The sequence below is a fragment of the Bactrocera oleae genome, chromosome 2 (genome assembly GCF_042242935.1).
Source record: "Bactrocera oleae isolate idBacOlea1 chromosome 2, idBacOlea1, whole genome shotgun sequence".
NCBI classification, from domain to species: Eukaryota; Metazoa; Arthropoda; class Insecta; order Diptera; family Tephritidae; genus Bactrocera; species Bactrocera oleae.
In genome coordinates, this window is record NC_091536.1 from 9,339,946 (window position 1) to 9,360,012 (window position 20,067).

Below are 20,067 nucleotides of genomic sequence, written 5' to 3' on the forward strand. Positions count from 1 at the left end.
TATTTTTGCACGTATACTTAGCGTTGCTGGCGCACTGCGGCCAGTTTACGTTTGATTTTATTTTTTCTTTTTATTTTTAAATTTTGTTCAAATATTTGCTGAGGTATTGGCGACATTCACTTTCTAAATCTAAAACGGAATGAGTGTACCGCTAACATGGCATGCGTAGGTAAGTGCAAATTTAATGAGAAATTGAAAAGTTCACTTGCAGACACTCTTTTTTTATTAAATGAGTAAACAAGTGTATTGTTGTAGCTGTTGTTGTTAGGTGTTATATATTGGTAGGTCAAAAGCAAGAGATATGGGAGCAAGTATTCCAGCTGATAGAATTATGTATTATACTATATAATTATGTAATAATTTTCTTTATCAATATTTTTTTCTCTTACCCTGTATTTATATCAATTTAATAAATAATTTATTGACAATAATATACTTCTTTAAATGTTTTGAATTATAATTTTCAATACCTAAAATGCTTATAAATATCCAAATATGTGTTTTGGAATATCTAAAACCATTTATCTATCCACACGTGTACATATACATAGATATATATGTATAAAATATGGTTGGTTATTTGAAAACCTTTAAGGTTTTACCAAATATATTTAATCAATAAATAATATAAAAAAAATAAATTTCTAAAATTGACCCCGAGAAATAGTTTACTTCAAATATTTATTTTGCAGAGTTGCCATTTGACCTAAAAAGATGAAAAAGCCTTAAATTCGGTTGCAGCTATAATACTCTTCACAAATACAAAAGATTTCTTAGAAGAAAGTCATTTTTACCGTTCAGTATGTAGGGCAGCTATATGCAATAATGATTCGATATCGGCGGTTCCGACAAACGAGCAGCTTCTTGGAGAAAAAATAATGAGTGTAAAATTTTAAATCAAATATACAGACAGACTTTCCTCTGCCATGGCGGACATGGCTAAATCTACTCAGTTCGTCATGCTGATCATTTATACAATATATACATTTTATATGGTCTCCGACGTTTCTTTGAGGATGTTGCAAACTTCGTGGCAAATTTAATTTACCCTGTTTAGGGTAATTTTGAACGAGGTTGCCACCTTCATTCTATATAATGTTACGTTCGATTTTAACACGTCCAGTTTTTTCAAATCTATATTTGTCTGAGCCTGAAGCGAGATTTTAGTTTGGACAGTTATAGTCTGTTATCCAGAGTCCACTCCAGTCAGTTCAAAAAAAAAAAAGTTAAAATATTACTGACATATTCTTAAATACTCACTTATCCTACTCATTCCATTAGAGTGATATTTTCTCTATGGTTGTTATTATTGTTTTTTTTTTTGCATTTAATTTGTAGACACTTCCGTCGCTTGTGGTATGCCTTATCAATACCGCCCACTTATTTGATCTTCAGCATTGTATTCATTCTATTCTATCTTCTTTGTATATGGCTTAGTTCAAGTGCTGCCGCTAAGCCTTCCTGCAATGTACAATACAATAATTGGTTTAGTTTTATATTTTGAGTAATGTTGATGCATATAACATCTGAGGGCTTAGGTACAGTGTTTGCTGAGAACATTTAATGAATACGTATACCAACAACTACTCGGGCTTTCTTATCTACCAGATTATTCTCTTCTACTTTTACATTATTCTGCATTAATTGTTTTAATCCACTGCTTTAGTGTTGTTTAGCAATTCGTTCCTTTCCTACGGCTTCCTGCTTCTTAGCCGCAACCAACTAATTGTCTTTGATTTGACTGTAATTACTTTGTGGCATGCCACAGCTGGGCCAGCAATAGCTTTATATTGAGCAGCTCTGCTTGTTTGATTATTTTTCGATTTTTTAATTTTCTTTTGTGTTTGCATTAATTTACTAAATTTGAAAGCATTTGCATAATTTTAGATGTCAATAGAGCAAATCGCGCATATATATCTTGAACTATTTGCTATGCAGCTGAAAGTGCATGTCTTTATAAAATTTCAAATTCCCTAATTAGGCTTAATAAGGTTTCAACTACGGCATTACAGAATAATCGTGAAGATTCTTTTTTATATTTTTCTTATTTTTTTTTTTTATTTTCCTACTATAAATCAATTTTTAGAAACGCCATAAATATATTATAATTATATCACTTGCGTGCTTAGCAGGTAAAATAGAGCTTGGTAATACTTAGCGCAGTTTTAGTTTAGGAAGAAAAAAATCTTCGAGAGATAAAAACAACGGATCTTGAGGACTGAACACATATTTTACTTGCTATTAAGTTTTTTGTATATTTAATTGAAATGCTCGAGAAAGTCGAATAGAATGATAAACTTTTTTTGTGTAAAAATATGCATTATTTTGTTTGTAACAATTGAAATATAGCGTCTTCCATTCGCCAAATTTCTACACGTTATGAACCTCTTCAAAAAAATTATATGGAAAAGCAACAACAGTCTTCAATGCTCCCAAGCTTTTCTTTTACCTATTGTATGGTACACCAATTTACTGTTCAAATTAAAGTACGAATATTTTTTTCATTTACTATAAAAACGTAAGACTAGAAATCAAATCTGTTGGACTTGTGTTAGCGTAATGTTACACAGCAAGTGTTACCAGTTTATTTGAAAAACTGGTATAGCCTGCTCGATACGCTACTCTTCAATGTTTGACAATTCGAAGACATCAAATATGTATAAAAAAATCTTAATGTGTTCTACTATAAATAGTATTGTAGAACAACTAATAGCCAAATTGCATTTAACTCATTTAACCCTTAGTAGCCTGATTTACTAAAGTGATTTATTTTTAATATTACTGTGTTTGCTTGAGGGTCTAGATAAAGGAAAAATAGCTAAAAAAAATCACAATATTTACTTTACATATTTATTTAGAAAAAAAAACAGGTATCAATTTTGATACTTCAGGTATTAACACCATAAAGAAATCAATATTTAATATGCTCTCAATCTCTTCTGGTCGCATTTTTGATAAATTTCTATAATAAAATAAAAATAAAAGTAATCCCAACTCCAAGCTATGCAGAAAAATAATGAAACGGAAGTTCAAAAAGTTTTTATAGCTAAAGAATTAGTAGGTGGGTTTTATGTAGGGCGGAATGCCTGAAGTATCATAATTGATACTCACAAATATGTCATAGATAAAATAAAACAATAATGATATTTGATTTTTTTTTTTTAGTTTCGTTGGAAAGAATTTTATACAACAGTAAAATATGTACAGCCAACCTATAAAAAAAAACTAATCGTAATGTGAACATTCGGTTTAAAAGATTGGTATCAAAATTGAAACTCTATGTTATTAAGGGTTAAAAAGTGAGAAAGTTGTATGTCACTTTGAATATGGAGCACGCTGTGCTTTCTCGTAAATTCTATGGTGATGCAACTTTTGAAATTTTTTCATTTTTATACCCTAAACAGAGTAACTTTGCAACGAACTTTGTAACATCCAGAAAGAAACGTCGGGTACCGTATTAAATATATACCTATATAAATTATCAGTATAACGAGCTGAGTCGATTTAGCCATATCCGTTTGTCTGTCTGTATATACGCGTACTAATACCTCAGTTTTGGAGACATCGATCTCAAATTTTGTACTATAGCATTTAACTGCCATACAAACTGAACGATCGGAGGCAATTACTTGTATCGAAAACTTTTTTATTTGACGAGATATTTGCAAGCAATTAAGCGTAAATAATTGTCTAAAGCATTCGTGCAATCTCCGATTATATTGCTGAGATCGGTTTACTATAGCATATATAGCTGTCATACAAACTGAATCATCGGAATCAAGTTTCTGTAAGGAATATTTTCTATTTGTGAAGAGTATTGTAGCTTCGGTGCAATCGAAATGAACGCTTTTTCTTGTTTTAACTAAATTAAAAACCAATATAGACTGCGATTTAGTTCTTCATTTTTGAATTTTATCTCGCCCGAATTCATTCCCCTCATGCGCTTAACAGCGATTTATTTTAATTTATTTACGCTGCACTAAAAATCGATTATAAAAAAGTGGCTGAATCTGAGCGATGAGTTTGACTTTAATCTCGCAAAAGAGGATATACTAAACTAGGCAACCTTCAACTCATCGCGGGAGATTTTGTTGATGTATCTTTTATTTTACTTTTTTGGATCTTTGTTTATCGGTCATTGTCAGTAGGGTTCTTTGTTTTATTATTTAATTTCTCAAAACGTTTCTTAACACCACTAAACCCTAAAGTGTTAAAGGTTTGGATTGGAATATTTCTTCAGGTTCATATAAAATATATTAAGAACCCTATTTTTAGAACACATTCGGCTTCACGCGTTATGTAAATTTCTCACTATCTAGATGATGGAAAAACAAGACAAGCATCTGAAGTCATTATTTAAAATACTTAAGTAAACACTTTTAGCAGTCTTCAAATCTACATTTTCACACCTGTTTTCTTATTTACCGGAAAATGTATTGCCGTACTTAAAGTCTTCTTTTTGGTTTTTCTCCCCTAACGTTTCTTATTTTTTGATATCTAAGCTTTTCTTTTTCGCCAAGTAAAACACGTTGTTGAGTTGTTATTGTAAAATTAGCATCTATGAATTTAATTAACCTTTTAAATTGTATACAACACCTTTCTTCGGTGTTTCTGTTGACCCAGCTACCTGACCGCCACCTTGAACAAGTCTGCCTCTAAAATGGGTTAATGTTGTTATTTAAGTGTGAAGTTTTTCACGTCAGGTGTACATATGTATGAATATGTATATATGTCGGTCATTTCTTTTTTGTAATTTTGTCTTCTTATGTAGCACCTCTCAAAATTGGCTCACTTTTTTGTGGTTTTCGTTGCTGTTTTTGCTGTTGTTTATAAAAGTATACATGATATGGCTATTAGAGTGCATAATTAAGAATTAAGATGAATGAAGGAAATATTTAAAAAACAAAAAAGGAAATAAGTTAATTGAAATATTCCCACCAATGCCATGAAATAATGAAAAATAAATGGATTGAAATCATAAAAAACAGCTTCATTCATCACGCAGCACTGGCAGCAGCGTATATAATTCAGCCTGATTGCGAAATAAACAAATTCAGCGTCTAGTTGTTAGCTTATTATCACATAAATTGCTATAAAGTGGTCTATTCTCACTGTGAAAGTTCAGTTAATACTGATATTTGTAAGTTTCTTTAAAAATATTAGTAAGGAGTTTTTATGTTGTCGAATGACAAGAAACATTTTACTTTAATTATTAACCTTATGTTTTGTTAAACTATTTCTATACCATGCAGTTTTGCACGAAGTTTATAACGGAAAACGTCGGACTCTACAAAATATATATATAAATGATCAACGTGAAAAACTGTGACGATTCATTCATTGCTAAATTGAACGTCTGTCTGTATATATAAACAAGTCCTACATCGATGTGAAAATTTGCACCACCCTCTTGTCTCTAAAATGCTGCTAATTTGTCGGAACCACCAATATCGGTTCAATATAGCATATAGCTGCCATACAAACTGAACGATCAAAGACAAGTTATCGTTTGGAAAACGTTTTTATTTCACAAAATATTTTCACGAAATTTGGAATAAATTATTATCCAAGGCAACGGTATAATCTCTAAAGAAATTGAGATCGAACAATTAAAATATTTTTCAGAGCTCATGTACCTTATAGTTGTTTTCGATTCGCCACATTTCTGCTCGCTAAATTCAATTTTTTCCTTCTTGTGAAAAAATGAAAGCAACAACGATTTTAGCTACTTAAGTTCTGTACAAGACAGCTTGTAGACATCTCATTAAAGTGGTTTAACGACTTGGCTCTATTAAATTATGCCAGTTTATGCGATTTGTACCGCTCGTTTGTTCGATTCGTTATATTCTTCATAAACTCAAGCATGTTTAATTTTATCAAAAATCAACCAGTGAGGATCTCTGTTCTTACATTAAATTGTACTCGAATATCGTATATTCTCAATATATATAAATATATATATTATATTACGATCAAAATATTAGTAAGGGTTTTCTGCTTAGAAAATATTCGGTCCGAATCAGAAGTAGCTTTTCCTTACTTTTCTGACATTTCATCTAACAGGAGAGGAACTATCACAGAATCTCTCATTTCTTACTAAAGGTCTAGATCAAAAGATTGAGGTAATAAGCTAAGCTCACCATCCAAGTATCGAAAGTTCCGTTATGGCGGGGCCCTTTATTTGTTATTTTATAATGTATTATAAAATAGAACAATGGCTTTAATTCAGAAATTTACTTAAATGAAAGAAACAAAAATATTTCAATGTTTCGAAATATTAGAATCTCAAAATAAAAGTGAAATTAAGAATAAATTCTGTTCAAACCGCCTAAACTAAATGAGAGAAATCCACCATGCTACAAAAGTTATCGATAATATCAAAAACACCAAGTGACAACAATACCTTCTCCATTTAAAATTTACAACAATACTCTTAGTATTGGATGGTCTGCATTAATAGATTGAGATCTGTCGCCGCGTTGAAAGTCCTTGTCCAGATAATAATCTTCGTTCGTTCCGGTTTAGTAGACCCAACAATCGTGAGAGCAGTTCAAAGGGATTTGTCCTATGTTAGTCTACGCCATTGCAATTTAATTCTGTATAATAAAAGAAGTTATTTCCCCATATTCTTTTCCTTCGCCAAAAGCAAGCGTTTCTCTCTTACTTCGAATAAGCGAACCTAGAGCCAAGGGCAGGCTCTTAAGCTATGAAGCTATGAATAGTATCTGAATAAGTCAGCATAAGGAATATCTTTTTCAGCCTAAATGTATTTTACACAACTCACTTCCTTCATTTCGAATACCCATGTAAACCAGCATAATGCCAAATGTCTAATTATTCCTTAATGCGCCTCTAGTTTGTTGTAATCTTAAATACTTCAAAGATATGTACTCTGTTCATTCGCTTTCTTTTGAAGACAGTTTTAGTAACTATTTTCAGAAGCTTCCGCCACTTTGAAGCACCGACTTTAATACGGAAATCGCTTGCTTAAACGGACATTGGCCTGTTCCAGTGTTGTTGTTATTTGATATGTATTTATGTTGCTTGTTCCTGCTTTTTTTCTCGCTTTAATTTTTGCTGATTCCACTTGTCAGTTGGCATTCGCAGCAGCTTACCGTCATCGTTGTCGTCGCAAATTACGCAATTATTTTTTGCGGTCGGTGGTCGGCGGATTGACGTTCGGCATTTGGCCATCATCTAGCGTTTCAAACGGCCAGAGCGTTGCATATCACAGTCGGCGACTTGTTGCAGCAATGACAACACTTGTCGGAGTCAGAGAGCAACTGGCGGATACGGAGTCCAATTACCAGTCAGCGAGTGCGAGTCAATCAGACAGTTAGCCAGCCAGGCAGCGGACTAGCCAACCAGTCGGTTAACAGCCAATCATGACGCTGGAATGTCAATTGCTGACATGACCGCTATTTCTTGAACGGCAGCTTTTTTCGCATTTTGTGGCACATTAAATACATATTTGTGTATCTCCTCAGTCAAATATTTAGTTATCTTTGAAGTTGATTCGCTCCTGTTTTGTGCTCTTAACCTTTGTAGCCCAAATTATTATTATTTTTATTGTATTAAATAATACCCACTCCTATTATTATAAATTTCTTTTTGGTGTTAGCATCTATATCACGCATATACGTGCATGTGGCACTGGTGATTTTTAGGTTGCGTGCAACTTGCACGGTCGCTCACTTGTCATTTGTGTTTTTTCTTCTTTCTCCTTTTATTATGCCTTGTTTATTTGCCAAACTTGTATCACTTACGAAATTATTATGCCTAATGATGATGGGTCATTAGCACGGCGTAAAAGGTAACCGGTCGGTCTACATTATTTTCTGAATGAATTGCTTATTAGCATGTTTTTTTATCATATTCAAGAATTGGGTACACTGTGCAGAATAACTCTAAATTTGGATTAAAATTCAAATTGTCAATGCAATAATAACAAAAAATAGTCTATTCGGCCTACGTTCAGGCGCAATGTAAACTAGCATAAATCTATCGAAGACGCACACCTAATAAAGCTTTGAATATGTACATCAAAGTTTATTAGAAGCCTTGTAGCTTTCGCAATTGATCCACTTCATATATGGTTACAGCGAGCAACTTTTCATCACAGTACTTGAAGAGTTAAGACTGTTCTTTGGTTCTACTATATTTATGGTTTTTTAGCATGCTGTTTCCTTCGGATCTCACCTTCTCGATTTGCTTCGACAAAATCCTCTACAAAGTCCCTTTTTAGCTAGTGTGGTTTTAAATCGCAACGTAGATTCATACCATAGAAACTATTGCTTTTACTGGCTTGTTGTCGTCTCGTGAAAATTTATTATTAGATTATTTAGATTTGATCAGAATCTTTTGGTATTTTTTTATGGTATTTATATATTAGCACAAGATAATAATCGGCTTTCTAATACTTGTATCATGACCACCTTTCATCAGTCACTTCGTTCTAAAGACAACCAGTTAGCTTGATTTATCTTCCTATTCTGGTCTTTTAGTTACAAAAAAAATTATGTTTTCCTTGACAATAAGTTATTCTCAGTGTAGATCCATCCATTCACATATGCAGTACAACTTTTTGCCGAATTTCACCGAAAAGCTCACAAAAAGTGTATACTTAGAAAAGGGCGATAAAGATATACTCGTATTATTTGCTTAATTTTTTTGCTTTGTTATACCCTGAACAGGGTAAATTAAGTTTGCCACGAAGTTTGTAACAACTGGAAGGAAATGATCAGCATGACGAGCTAAGTCGATTTAGTCATGTCTGTGTGTATCAGTTTGTGAGATATCGTTCTAAAATTTGAAACAATGCTTTCCTCTCCAAATTGCTGGTCATTTGTCGGAACCGGCCTTATCGGATCACGATAGCATATAGCTGGCAAACAAACTCAACGATCGGAATCAACAATATTTTGTATTTGTAAAGGGTATCATAGCTTTAGTTTAACCGCACTTAATGTTTTTTTTTGTTTTTATTATAAATAGGTTTCTTTTATTTGAAGGTTATTTGCCTGTGCTATTGCTGTATGACGGTAATTTCAAGTTCGACGCAATTGCAAGTTCACTGCCATTGGCACACAATAACTTTAATGCCTTCGAAAAACTAGGCAAATATATTTGCAGATATACTTACCATATGTATTAGATGGCAGTTATAGAAGATCTAAATAATTATATACATATGTAATCACTTAAAGGAAAGAACAACAAAAAACACTGAAAAGCTGCAAAAGCTTCAGTATGTAACTTATACTTATAACTTTTTAAAACAATTCTTTTTATTTGGATTCACTTGAAAACTATTAAGATTGATACGGTAATGTAAAAAGTGTTGCCACATCTTTTTAATTGACTTCTTGATCATAGATTAGGTTATGTTCTTGAACTTAAGTACTTTTAAAATTGATTAACGCTTTCCAGTATTCGTTTCTAAATCATTTTAACAAATGTTATTTGAAAAAATTATATTCTATATATAAATTGCCATCCTTTTCAAATTTTATGCAAGTTTTAGGTAACTATTTACTAAAACTTGCATAAAAGTGTGTTTGAATGTCTTATTCTTTTTGCGATCCTCAAGATAAGTTAATGATATTAAAAGAGCGTCTTTTTATAATAATTGTCGGTCCTTGTGCCGAAAATGGCTATAATAGAGTCAATACATCTCCAAGCTCCCATATACCTAATATAGTCATTCCAGTCGATTTAAACAGTTCATTTAGGTGATGCATAATATAATATATAATTAATATCGATTATATGATTACATGACCTATAGTTTAAGTTAGATACCAAATACAATCATATTCACGATTTCATCGAATAATGAATGTTGAATTCTTTCTTCACACTTGAAAATATGCACCGGCTTCGAGTTTTGAAAAATGCGGGTGTATAAAATAATCGCTTGGACTCGAAGTTAGCCCTTTCATACATGTTCATATCAAATATGATTGAAAAAGATTTAGTTGAAAATTTGTATCAATGACTTAAAGACGTTAGCGTCAAAACTAACTACAATATAGCAAGGAGTTGCCACACTTATAAAATTTTAAAGAAAAAATTGATGAAAAAGATTTCGTTGTAAATTTTAAGACGTTAACATCAAATTTTATTAGAATAAGCAAGGAATTACCACACAATTATGAAAGCATTCAAACTAAAAATCTGTCTCCAATATGTGACCACTCCAGCTCTAAGGTACAACTAAGGTTTAAATAAGGAATTCCTAATATACTAGGAAACAAGTAGCTGGAGTAATATCTAAATATTCATGTATTATATATGTAAATAGTTAAATATTTCAGTTTTATTTTATTTTTTCCTAATTTACATATATTGAAATTTTTTGTTTTTAAGAATTAGCAAATCCCAAAACTGCTTATTTACAATAAAACAAAAATTCATAATGCATTTTTTAGCTTCAACATAAATAACTAAAAAAACTTTAATTATCTAGCCATCTACTTAGAATGGCAACAAGCCTGCCTTCCAATTAGTAAACAATAAATTTGAAACTAAAATTTAATTACTTCATAACGACTAGATGTGCTAACAAAGTAGGAAGCGCGAGAAAATTAATGATGGTGATTAACTGGCAGTTAAGACAACTTAAAGAAACCTAAACAAAACAGTTAAATCTGAGTTGGTTGAACCAAACAGAGACATTAAAAGTAAGTGTTGACGATAAAAAAAAATAAGTGCTACTTTCTACGCAAAATGGAATTCGCCGAGTGTAAAAATTTGACACATTTTGCTCACATATACATTCATCAAATTTTTTTCCACATTTGTATAAGAATTTTCTATTGAAATAAATCTATTTTTTATTACTTAATTTGTAACACATTAAATTTTCGGCGACTGCTTCTGTTACAATATACCGGAAAATTAATAAAAGTGAATAACTTATTATCTACATTATTTTAAGGTGACCATATTTTTTCATTTTATCACTTCCACAACTGCTAGTGAAACGTTTTATTTGCGGTTTTTCGATTTTTGATTTTGATATAACATTCGTAATTTTTCATTTCATTTGCCATAATTTGTAACATTTAACGGTTTTGTGGTTTTAATTGAAATTCTCTGTTTTTTCTCCGAAGCACTTTAATGGGTTTAGAAATATTTGGGTCAATTAAGAGGTGTTATTTGCTAGAATATTTAAAAAAAAGTGTAGGCAACAGGTGATGATATTCTTTAATGTAATATATACAGATATACTTAGGTCTATGAAAAGCTGGATAAGTAATGTGGAAATATTCGAAGAGTATCATAGCCCGAGTCTTCCCATGAAAAAACCCATATAAAGGACTCGTAAAAAAAGACTAAGTTGTTTTTAGAAACTTCAGATCCCATAGTACTAGAATAACTAAAAATAAAGAATTAAATTTAGAAATGATGAGATCACGCACTGCCAAATCCGAGTATAAATATTTTGGCAATAATTTTATGGGAGTTAGTTCCAAAAAGAGCTCAACGGTTTGAAATAGAAATATAAATTTCAGAAGAATATTTACTTTAAACTTATCGTCAGCAGAAAAGCTTAGTAATTTTTAGGAAAGCCTATTTCTATACCTTTTTAAAAGTCCTATTCGGGCTCCTTGTTTTCCCAAAACATGGATTCAAATGGAAAGTATTTTGAAAAGCATTAATTTGACATACTTTGAAATGGTGCTTTCACTATTAAAATCAAGTTAGCTGAAGATATTAAAAATATTCGATATGATTTTGAATAAGACATATTTTGAAATAAAGTTGTCATTAGAATTTAAACTATATAATATAATATACACTGTTAAATAGGAGCCCAACGTAAACAGTTTAAGAAACCTTTAGAAAATGCTTTGTTGTAAAAAAACTTGATATAGAGTTGCCACTTATTACTAAAAAATTAAACATAAGACAGATTAATATTATAACATGTACTTCATGTAAAAAAATTTGATATAGAGTTGCCACTTATTACTAAACAAATAAACATAAGACAGATTAATATTATAAAATGCGCTTTCCATGTAAGGAGTTTTGGAAAGCTTACAAGAAATTACTTGGTAATCTTTTAAATTAAAAATCTCCGCGAATATGATTGCCACATATTGCAAAAAGTGAAATTAAAATAATATAAAGAGAACGATCTTACAGAAAATCGAGTTGCCACCTACTACTAAAAAAATATACTTAAGAAAAGAAGGTTAAATGGGTGTCAACTCTCTGCGAATATAGTTGCCACAGTGGGATTAAATAATATAAATGTCCAATATCTGAATCCAAAGAGTTTAAGACGATATTGTAGAAAGAACTCGAGTATCTCAAGTAAAATAATTTTTGAATTCGGAAGGGTCGTAATGTAGAAATAGAGTTGTCACGAACTAAGGGAAAAGTCACAAAATAAAAAGTTTACGCCTTTTGAAAATTAATTTGGAGAGAGCTTAATTTAGGCGTTTTGTAATATATTATAAGAAATTGAACTCCAAAGAATATTTGATAATAGGAAATTTAAGCATGTCTCCAGAGAAATTTTTTCATAAAACTGCATGCATATTGGATATAGTTTAGAATACAGATAATATAAAAGTGTAAAAATGCATATATAAAAACTAGAAATTCCGATTTAATGCTAAATATATTGAAATAAAACTGGAAATAGTCATTCTCCAAGCAATAGTTGCAAAATTATAGTATTGTACATACACATTTGTATTCTTATATATTTCTATATAGCCATAAAGATTTTAGTATAAAATTAACATAGAAAAGCAACATGAAAACAAACACTATTAAAGAATCTCATATTAATAATTGAAACTCACCATAAACTCAACCACAAAATTACGAACTTCTTAAGCTGAAAAAAGCAAAAAACTAAAAAATCAAAGAATATTTTAGTAACTATAAAAATATAAATGGCAAGGCAATTGCTTGCAACATACCAGCAGATCGTAAAACGGTACATTTCGCGCACCTCTGGTGGTGTCATATGAGTGCGGCAGGTAGTAACCGCAGGGATCATTCGCCATTAGGCCATTTGGTCATTTGGCCAATGTGTAAAATTAACAACAAACAACAGCAAAAATACAGATAAAAACATACTTACATACTTACATGAATTTTTCGTAAGTAAATAAAATTTTTAGAAAAAAACAAAAAAAAAAAAACAAAAGCAATAATAAAAAATATGTAAAGTGTTATTGAACGAATTCTGACCCACTTTCTTGATGTAAGCCAAACGGTATAACACTGGAGGGAACGAATGGGTGGATAATGGAAAAATTATACGAATGCTTAAGTGGTTAGTGGTAAGTAGTCAATGGTGGCGGTGGCGTTGGTTGTTGGACCGCTGATGGCGGCATTATTGGGTTGCTGCAGCAAGTTCTTTGCCATATGTATGTATATGAGTGTTTGTTTTGGGCGTTGAATGCGTGCAAACAATTGCAATCAGGCAACAAATAAAATAACTATGATAACAACAACAATAAAAGTTAGTAGTACCAGGCGTGCATTTATTAAATTCACCAAAAAGTATAAGCAAACAAGTTTCTATTGCAATATATACATACTTACATACATCCACTATTTACTACATGCTTTTATTTAATTTTTTTTTTGGTTTGCCTTTAAACACACAACTACGGTGAAGCGTACGAATTTGTTGCAAACACTATGCTAGCATGTAACGGCGTGTAAATAAACACAACTAAATGGCGAAAAATTGATCACTTTAAGATAAGAAATGCGGCGTTCGCAATAATCAATTTAGCGCGACAACAGCAGCAACAAAACAGCATGCACATGCGCATTCGCTACTTACATACAATTACCGCACATACATGCCTTAAAATATATATGCGGTTGAGGCATATTTAGCAGCAAACACTAGTTTTAAACCACTTACTTCATAACTACTCTTAAACTAATGGAAAATGGGAGCAACAGACCTATAGTGAGGGGTAAATAAATGGAAGAGAGGTATGCGATGTATTCAACGTAGACGTGTGCAAGATTACTACTCGTGTTATCGAAGATTTGTGGGCTACAATCAGTACCATAGACCAGAGAATTTCTGATTTCTCATGTTCCAATCGCTGAATCTACTATTTCCATCGGAGAATTATACTAGAATGAAGCTTTAGCCATTTTGTACCATTTTGAAATGGGTGTTATACGATGTCACAATCTGAGCAATTTTTGCAGCTGTTCAATTGTAATAAACTCGAAATGTTATAAAATGGATGAAAGATGGCTCCATCACGTTGCTACCGAGCAGAATCATCATCCATCCACGTGTACTGCATTTTCGAATACAAAGCGGAGTTTACATTAAATATCATAAAAACCATGAAGAGCAACTATTCTATAACTTTATTGGAACGTTTGTAGGACAAAGTCGTGGAAACCATTAAAAATATACAAAAATGCAATTTCATCAAGACAATAAACCGCATCGCAAAACAAAAAAAATTATGGTAAAATTGTATAAATTGCACTCAGAAAAGCTTCAAGCTTCGGCACCCACCGTACTATCAGAATCTGGTTTCCTATTCTTTCTCATATTGAACAATCACGTATTTAATACTGAATTGTTCACATCCTTATGGAGCATATAATATCTGTCGATACCTTCTGCACCTCCATTTGCATTCTATAAGCTTTTATTTCTACTTGTACGAGGTCATTTTGGATGGATTCAACTTCTTATAACTTTTAAAGGAATGTTTTATGGATAAAATTAATAATATATTTTTTGTAGAGCCGAAAATTTTGTATTAGCTTAACGCAAAGTATCAAAAAATACTTTCTTTTATACATGGGAAGGGAAATATAATTTAGACACGGTTTGAAATTGAAAATAAAGCGCTAATTTATATACATTGGATCCTTGTTTTTACTACAAAAACTAAAACTTCAGGGGGTGTTTGGAAAAAATTAAAAGTACCAGGCGTTGCCCCAAAGCGATATTAGAATACTCTTCACAATTAAAAAAATTTTCCTTACTGGAACTTGATTCTGACTTAGCATATAGTTGTCCGATCTGAACAATTTCTAAGGAGTTTGTACCATTACCTTAGACAATAACCCATGCTATCCCAGACACACAGTCATGACTAAATCGGCTTAGCTCTTCATGGTGATCATTTATGTATACATCTTCGACGTTTCCTTCTGGTTATTACAAATATCGTGGCAAATTTAATATACCCTGTTCAGGGAATAAAAATAAACTTGGGAAATAACGGACACCCTAATATACATTTATGCATATATAAGCACAAGTATGAGTATGCATATGCGCTCGGTTACAGATTTTATCTTAATGGTGATATTTTACCAAATGCCAGTAAAGTCAAATGGTACAACTTTGGTGGATGTCGCTGATAGTGGTGAGGACTTACAGTGGTTTATTATGCAAACAATTTTTTAAAATTTAAATACATATATACTTTACTATTTGCTCACTAGAAAATGTTAAATATAGTTATAAACAAATTACTATTTTTTTAATTATAAATAAATTATATTTTCAAAGTGTCAAAGTATAGCATAGCCAAAAATGTTGTACATAAATTCATGATATTTTTTAAAGCCGTATGAGTAACCAATATGTTTATAAAATATAGAGGATAAGGAGGTATTCTTTATAGTTAAAGCGCATAATAAAGCAGCAACGAGTTAATATTATTGAAAAAAACCTTCCATCGAAACTCAGTGTAAATTATAAAAAGAATGATTGGAAAGCCCTTTAAGTTCTTCTTTTTTTAAAGTTCGACACCATTCCACGCACATAACAATAAGCTATACACTGTTGTTAAAAAAAAAAAACGGTCTGCTTGGCATTTTCAGCGAAACCTTGCAACTGCTATAAAAAAATTATATTTTAAAGCAATAAAATCATAAAAACAAAGCTCTCTAACTATCTCTATAACATTGAAAAAAGCGATCGTACCACTTTAAAGCGGCATTTCCATTCTCCCATTATATCGTTCAATTTGATTGTATAAATAGAATAGTCCCACTGTGTCTCTTGTTGGGAAACCAACCGGCCCGTTGCTGATATAGATTTCCTTTTGTTGTTAATTTTCTTATTGAACGTTTGCTGTCAATAATGTTGTTGCCACTTATGTACCATTACGAATACTTAGAGAGTGAGAGATAAAAACAGTGAGGGACGCTGCAAGAGTTTTGATCGACTGCAGATTAGTTGTACCCAAGCCAAGCACTGTAAATAGCTGCACTCCAGCATTAGGCGACGCTGATCGATGTCAATAGTGTTATGCTCACGTTTTGGCTATTATTTATTAATATATGGACATATATGTAAGCTTGTATGTCTGTATGTATGTAAATAATATATATGAAGGCTTGCATAGATTAGGAAATACTTTTACATATAGTAGAATCAAATATATACATATAGTACATACACATACAAGTATATGGCAAATAGGAAAGCAGTTGCGAATACAAAAAATATAGGAATAAATAAGTATGTATTTTCATTTATGTATTTAAATATATAAGCTCATAAACAAAGGTATAAACGTCCTGTAGCATTTTCCGTTTTATCTTGTGTGCGTACATACATACGTACATATTTATGGTGCACATACTCTCTTGTGTATCAAGTAAAACCGCCTGCAGAGTTGTGAAAATTCAATTAATTGAATTTTGCAATTTAGGCTGCTAGATGCTGTTAATTCTCATATATTTGTTTGTATGTATATACAATTATATGCATACATATGCGTATGTATGTGTGTGTGACTTAGATGCATCAAAAGTGAAACTGACCAAATCAACATTGTCTTTATCTGCACTGGTTTCTATTTATATACCTATATGTAAGTATGCATGTATGTACATAGATATACATATATACCAGCTTTCAAGCCAAGCAGAGTAGGGCAATGGGTTACTGCATCTACGACCGATTTTGCGCTTAACGCGCGAGCTTAGTGTCTTAAACTGCATTTGGGTGTGGGCAGAAATTTCATTTAAAATTTATATATTTATATATGTATGGTATATACGTGTGTGTAAATCTCACTTTTTACTAAAATATAATTTAATTGCATATATGTATTACTTTATCTTTGCAGATTTGAGCACGCCGTGGCACTAATGTGCGCTACACCGGCCGAAATAAGGTGAGTTTTGAAGCTTTAATGAAATCGGCGTGAATTTAATTTATTTAGAAAACAAAATTGCAATTTGAAGATAATTTTGTAATAAAGCGAAGCAGGCACTTAGGCGTTGAACCTATTTGTATAATTAGGAGACGAAAAAATTATGGCAACACCACTCAAGTATGTTTCGCAAATCTTAGATCCAAAAATTTACCTTTGATAGTTTCGTATCATTAGAGACTTTGAAGAGAAAAGTTAAAGCCTCAGGATTTCGAAAGAATTCTAATTTGATGTCATTATTGAATAAATACTTATCCGTATATTGAGGCATACCTAACCTAAGAAATTGTAAATCATTTGAGATCGTATTTTGTAATATAAATATTTTTATACTCTTGCAAAATGTTGCTACGGAGTATTATAGTTTTGTTCACTTAACGGTTGTTTCTAACACCTAAAACTAATCGAAATACTTATGGAGTTATATATACATATATAAATGATCAGGTTGACGAGGCGAATTGAAATCCGGGTGACTGTCTGTCCGTTCGTCCCTACAAGCGATAACTTGAGTAAAAAGTGAGATATTATTTGGGCGGAATCGCACCTTGGCCACGCCTACAAAACGCCATTAATTAAAAACTTATAAAGTGCCATAACTAAGTTCCAAATTAAGCTATAAAACTGTAATTTGGTACAGCGAATCGCAGTAGTAAGGGGCACCCCGTGTCTGAAAATGTTTAAAAAGTGGGCATGGCCCCGCTCCCTAATGGGTTTAATGTACAACAAAAAGTGTAACAAAATTCTCAATTCCATCGGATTCTTTCACTATAAAGTATACAAATCAAGCAGCAATAAATATATTTGAATACAATTTTGCACAAATAGTGCTTTTAATGTAGGTCACCTCATCGGTGAGATATATTATTGAATTTCAAAGAGAATATTTTTACGATAACAGTATGTTCTTGTAGAGTCAATACTACCGTAGCAAAAAAGAGACTTAACGTCATAATTAGTGGAAATCTGGTTATCCAAGCAAATTGATAATTAATTAACCAGACAAACCCATTTAATATTTTCACTTTTCGGCAGCGGCAAATGTCAAATGCTGCATACACGTTATTCACACATACTTATACAAACGTGACACTGACACCTCATAAACCAGCTGCTGTGTTGTGCACCACGGCTAGTTGTGTTCCTGGCGCTGATAATTTATCGGCGCTGCTACGTTATAGACAGACAAAAAAAGCGAATAAAATGTAAACACTAATTAAAAATGTTGAAATGTGAAACAGAGAGGGGAAAATGCATTTTAAAATAAGTAAAAAAAACACGCAACTACAAAGCAAAACCAAATCATTAATTTTCTGGCAAAGAAAACTAAAAAGAAATAACAACAACGACACCGTGGTGCATGGTTGGTCATAGGCAAAGGAAGAAATAGCATCAACAACAATGAAAGGGGGAATGACAAACTGGATGAGGCAAAAAACAAAATAACAGACAGACAGCAAAAGCGCTTAGTTGCATAGTTTTGAGTCAATAATTCACTGTCGAGAACGGTGCATGCAACAGGAACGACAGCAAATTTAAAAAAAAAGAAAAAATGGTAACATCGGCTACACCGAAGCTATAAAATCCTTCACAAATACAAAAGCATCCTTACCAGATCTTTGATCGGTTTGTATGGCAGCTATATGCTATAGTTACTCGATCTGAACAGTTTCTTCGGAGATTGAATTATTACTTTAGATAATAATCAATGCTAAAATTCGTAAAGATATCTCGTCAAATGAAAAAGCTTTCCATACAAGCACTTGATTCCGCTAGTTCAGTTTATTTAGGAAGCTATATGCCATAGTGGTCCGATATTGGTTCCGACAAATGAGCAGCGCTTTGGTAAGAAAAAAACGGGTGAAAAATTTAAGAGCAATATCTCAAAAACTGTGGGACTAGTTCATATATTTACAGACGGACCAACAGACAGAAAGATCGGGTTTCTAAAGCTCTCTTTTGGGTGTTACAAACAGCGTTTATATACCCCCTGTTCAAGGTATAAAAATAAAAATAAATTAAATGGGTTTCCAAACATTATGGTCGGGGTATAAAAAAACCAACAATATAAGTGGAAGTTAGGCAAAAATAAATAGTCGTTTTAGCAATAATGTCGACCACAAAAATAATCATTATTTCTTCCAAAACAAAACCAACAAAAGTGAACTTGATATACTGATTTCTTCGATATATACGAGGTTTGTTTAAAAAGTATCGCAAATTTTGTATTTCTTAAGAAAGTGTTTATTTATTTATGAATATATATTTTGTCTCCTTCAAAGTAATCACCCCTAGACATAATGCACTTACGCTATTAGGTAAGTAGATATAGGTGAAGATGCGATACACGTAGCCCGAGAAAATTCAAAATTCGCGATAATTTTTGAACAAACTTGTGTAACAAATCGGTTTAAGGCATTCTTCAAGAAGTTTAGAAAGGAATCTCAAGTGAGACAAATAGCTCAAGAAATAAAAGTTAGGGGCAATATATACAGCTGTTTTTATAAAGTTAAAGAAACAATGCTGAAAATCGTCAAGTTGGCATCAGAAAGATAGCAGAGGATCTCAACATCTCTTATGGATCGATTCAACACAATTTGCTTAATGTTTTTGATATGAAGTGTGTCAATGTTAGACTCGTACCAAACGCCCTAAATCTTTTGCGAGAACGACGTAGAGTAGAGGTCGCAAAAGAGAGGACCCTACATTCAAAAAACGCATCAATACTGGTAACGAGACGTCGGTTTATTAACAGACTGCAGAATGGCGCATTCAAAACTGAGCCGAATCCGAAAATACCAAAATTCCGTGAAGCCACTAAAGTCCATCCCAGCCGAAGCTTATATCTAGTGAAGTGATTTTGAAAGTGATGAAG

At 32.0% G+C, this 20,067-nt stretch overlaps 1 protein-coding gene across 1 annotated transcript in view; it reads left to right on the forward strand.

Annotated features, from left to right (window-relative positions):
* Positions 1-20,067, forward strand: part of Sb (serine proteinase stubble) — a 69,410-nt gene that overhangs the window by 37,944 nt on the left and 11,399 nt on the right. The window contains exon 4 of the mRNA XM_036373090.2: positions 17,106-17,153. The gene's annotated coding sequence lies outside the window, so the exon portion shown is untranslated. The remainder of the gene's footprint in view (positions 1-17,105; positions 17,154-20,067) is intronic.